Genomic DNA, 5,010 nt, shown 5'->3' with positions numbered 1-5,010 from the left:
GAACTTAGAGATGTAGAGGAAAGATGTGTTCAAAGGAAACTTTAGGAAGAAGGTTCTGTTAAGTTGTTTAGTTGATAGAGTGTGTCTTTAAATGAAATTTAACTGTAGAGGTGAAGTGGGGGGCAGGGTTGCTGGAAAAGGTAGAGATGATAACAAGAGCCTAGTACCTACCCATCGAACAGAAGATAATTGATTTGTAAAAGAGCAGGCCTGTACAGAGAAATGGGGAAGCCAGAGAAGAATCCTGGAAATGCATCAGGAAGGCATGCTGCAGCTGTATTTCTTCAGTCACAAGGAAATCAGAAGCTCTTTAACACCCACTGTGGCTGTCACACTCACTATAAACATTGCTTGAGCCGTGTAAGTGGACGCTTGTGATTATAAGTCATAAATGAAGCCATTCTCTAGTCCCCCTTCCAGAGACCCTCACTGTCAAATGTCTTTTCTTCCAGATCTCTGCCTACAATGGTACCATATACCCAGAGTTCCTCTACTCATTGGGCTATTAGCATTGTTTTTGTGAAAATCCACCTCCTGTATTGATAGTCCATGAAGACAGATGTTTAGTATTTACAAAGGATTTATCATATAAAATATGATTTCTTTGGTAGGTATCTTAGTAGGAAATTTTTGCACAGATTTCCAATTTGGAAACAGCTCTTGTGTAAATGAACAAACGTGAGCTTAACCAGCTCTCTTTGGTATGTTGTCGTTGCCTACAATATGAGGCAGTTTTGTGTGACTGTGACAAAAATACCTGACAAAATTAACTTAGAAACTTATCATTTATAAAGCTGGGCTTAGGTGGAGCACACCTTTAGCCCGAACACTCAGGAGGCAGAGATAGGCAGATTTCTCTGAATTCTAGGTTAGCTTGGTCTACAGAGTGTATTTCAGAACAGCTACGGCTACACAGAGGAAGTCTGTCTCAAAAACAAAAGTAAAAACAAAACAACAGCAACAAAAAACAAAAATTCAAAAAGAAAAGAGGGGATTCTTCTGATGTACAGTTCTAAGATCAGTCGCCTAGTGTTGAAGTCAGTATATTGTGATAGGAGTGTGAAACGGAGAAAACAGATTACATCATTAGTTCAGAAGCAACCATACTGGAGTTCAACAATTCCCCATAAGGCCTCACTTCCTAATGGTCCAAAGTATTTCATTAGAACCTTGCTGGGGAACTATTTACCACACACACATTGTTGGACACTCATCCAAACAACAGAGCCTATGCTGAATAAGTCTGTAAAAAAAAGTCTTAGGAAATATTTCTGCAGTTTGCCATGAATTTGATGGAAATGGCCTGAATGGTGCTGCATAGCTCATATTTCAGAGTAGAATCTATTTCTGAAATAAAGAGGAAAGTATTGTTTTGATGTTCTCATGGTCATGTAGAACCATAAATTATACAGGACTCTCTTTTGGCTTTGTAAAGTTAAAATCTTTCAGGCAAAAATGTGACTCTTTTTTCCTGTCCTAACTTCTTGATTGATTATTTATTTAATATGAAATTACAGCATGTCCAACTTTATAAATAAAACTAATCCTTTTTGGAACACAGAAGACAATTAGTACAAAAGTGAATGAAAAGATGAATTAAATGAACATTACTTCAGCTCCTTAAGAATAACCATATAACCACAGAGCAAGGAGAGATGGTCCACACCAAATGCCCCAGCTCATAGAAGGAAGAGGAGGAGAAGGAAGGAACCCCAGGGTTTTAAGGTCATCACCAGCTGCATAGTGAATTCAGTGTCACCACACCCTGGGTTATATGAGATCCTGTCTCACAAAGTAAAACTGTGGATAAAGAATAACTCTATAAAACAGTGTAGAAGGGCTGGAAAAAAGATGCCCCAGTAAGTAAACGCAATTTTCCACAAGTCTGACAACCAAGTTTGATCCCTGGGACCCACATGGTAGAAGGAGAGAACTGGCTCCTGCAAGTTGTCCTCCGACTTTCACATGTGCACCACCACACACCTGCATATGCACACACACACACACACACACACAATGTAACTTAAAATTTAAAACAAAATAGCAATAGCATATGCTATCTAAATAGTACATAAATGATTGAGCCAAACCCTTATTTCCTTCAGAAATAGATACATATGGTAGAATAGTTAATATTGCAAAAATTATATATTTACTCAAGAATAAATCCAAGGAAATATACTTACTTCCCTGTGTCATAGCCAGAGAAGAAAATGAGATTTCAAGATCTCCTTGAGTAGAGAAAGAAGGGTTGAGGATTTAAGGAAGGCAGCGTTGCGGCAGAGTGCTCCTAGGAGAAGACTGAGAAGCAGGGAGGGTGACTACTGAGCAGGGCTCTACGGATGTTCACACTAAATCAACCACATGATAACAGTACTTTACAATTTGGGCTTCGTCAGTGACGTGGTGGGCCTTGGAGCAGAATGAATGATTCTGTGAAACTTTCGCACGCTTCTAAAAATAACACTTTGCAAGACCATGCAGCATCCTGAAAACCCAGCAATGTTTTTCTTTGAAAACATTAGTGACTATTTTTTAAGAGAGTAGATCAGTCACCTCAAGGCTCCTTTCTGTGTAGAGCTGAAGAAAGTTTTAGCACTAAGTGACTAATTGCAGAGTCGAACTGTTTTGGCAAGATCTGCTTCAACAGTTTTAGTCAGTGAGAGTTACATGGAAAACCTGTTTGTAACTCTTCTAGTGTGCAAAATGGAAAAAGAAGGGAAGCTGATAGAGGAGCAGAGTTCTTTGCATTTTGAGGCTAAACACACAAAGTGCCACACATTTTCTGGAAAGCAAGATATTTAATTCAGGAAAGCCCTCCAAATTAATATGTGTAAGTCATTTTCCTGAAACTACCTAGTGATAATCAGAAATGATTACCATGATAATAAATCATGGTAGAAGGACCTATAGAAATGCTGGATGTAATTGGTTGCAATACAGTTCATAAGCCCAGGGCAATCCCTAAAGTTACAAAGGATGATGATAGACAACATGATCATTGGTAATCCAAAGAAAATACTGTTTTATTACCCTGATCAGGAAACAAAGCTGGCCTCTACCACTGGCATACTCCTCATCAAAGCTGTTTAAACTTACTGGAAATGAAAACATCCTTGTCTAGTTAACTGGAAAACAGCTGTGGCCGTCATATCTCAGCAAAACCATGAATCAAACAGGCTCTGTGATTCTAACCAGAAGTACAAAGATCTGTGACTAAATTGGACTTGGTGTGTATGGGTGCATCCATATACATATACTTGCACTTACAGTGATGTATCAATCTGATTCAAAATCAAGTACTTGGGGGCAAGTGTCTACTAATCAGCCAGTTCCCAGTGAGACACAAGGCTGAGATGAGAACCTGGCTTTGGTGAAAGGATTTAGGGGAAAACAGAATGCAAGGGTTCTTGATGTGAGATTCCCCTCTATATGCTGTGAATACCATTGGTTAATAAAGAAGCTCTTTTAGGCCTGTGATAGTATAGAGTAGAGCTAGGTGTGGAAAACTAAACTGAATTCTGGGAGAAAGGAGGCAGAGTCAGAGAGAAGCCATGTAGCCCTGCCGGAGAAAGATGCCAGAACTTTATCTGGCAAGCTAAAGCCACGTGGCAATACACAGATTAGTAAAAATGGGTTAAATTACTATGTAAGTGATAGCCAATAAGAGAGAGCTAAGGGGCCAAGCAGTGATTTAATTAATACAGTTTCTGTGTGGTTATTTTGGGAGTATGGGTGGCCAGAAAATGAACAAGCCTCCTCCTACAACAGGCTCTGGTCAAGCAGACTATGCTTGGGCAAATTTTATAGTACACTGGTAAAAATAAGTGCAAAACTAATTGTGTGAATTAAACTCGGCTCTAAAGAGAAGCTCCACTTCATTGACTGAGGACTCATGAAGTTAAATTCTCACTCCGTGGCAGTGGCTAATTTGTTTCCTAATCAGGAAGGTGAACACAACATTCTCTTTCAAGAAAGCGTTGTGCAGTTTATCTAGTCATCCTCCAAAACTCGAATTACATGCCAAAAACAAATCTGGACATAGAAGATTTAGAAGTGGTTAATGCATTTCTTTCATAGTCTGGGATTTGCCTGAAAGTATGGTTACATAGGGCTTCTTTAAAACAATTCTTTGTTTTTGAGAATTTCATGCATGTATATAATGAAATGTGATCATATATACCCCCATTTTCCACTCCAACTCCCCATATTCACTTACATTCCCTTCCCCCAATTTTATATCCTTTTTTATATAACCCACTAAATCCAGTTAGTACTGCCCATATGTGCACAACTATGGGGCCAAACCTACCAGTGACAATATTCTGAAAAGAATGGTTTTTCCCTGTTCCACCAACTGTCCATTACAAATTCTTCCTTAGTAAAGGGTCAAACCTAGAGATCATCTACCCCCTCTATGCTGGGATTTTTGTTGGCATGGTCTTCTCTAAGTCATTTGCAGGTACCACGGCTGCTGTGAGTTCAGATTTCAATACCCAGGTCATGACCAGAAGAAAAAGTTTCTCCACATCCCTTAGATCTTACATTCTCTGCCTCCTCCTCCTCCTTCTCCTCAGATGTTCTCTGAACCTTGGTGGTGATGAGGTTATTATACAAATCTCATTTAGGGTTAACATTTAGTCTCTTTTCCTCTTGTGCTGTGATTGTTGATGAAAGACAAGGATAGTTTCAGGAAATATACAGGGATAGGCAGACTAGACAAAGTTGGGTATGGTGGTTTGAATAAGAATGGTTCCCATAGGCTCAAAATTCTGAATGCTTGGTCAATAGACAGTGACACTGTTAGGAGGTGTGACCTTGTTGGAGAAAGTATGGCCTTATTGGAGGAAGTGAGTCACTGTGTGGGCTTTGGGTTTTCAAATGCTCAAGCCATGCCCAGCATCCCTTTCTCTATTCCTGATGCCTATGGATCTGGATATTGAAGAAAGACACTTAAAAGTAATCCCACACTAACTCAGAATTGAGTATCATAGTTATTTATTTATGGGT

Source organism: Chionomys nivalis, chromosome 2 (genome assembly GCF_950005125.1).
Source record: "Chionomys nivalis chromosome 2, mChiNiv1.1, whole genome shotgun sequence".
NCBI lineage: Eukaryota > Metazoa > Chordata > Mammalia > Rodentia > Cricetidae > Chionomys > Chionomys nivalis.
Note: the sequence above shows the minus strand (reverse complement) of the source record.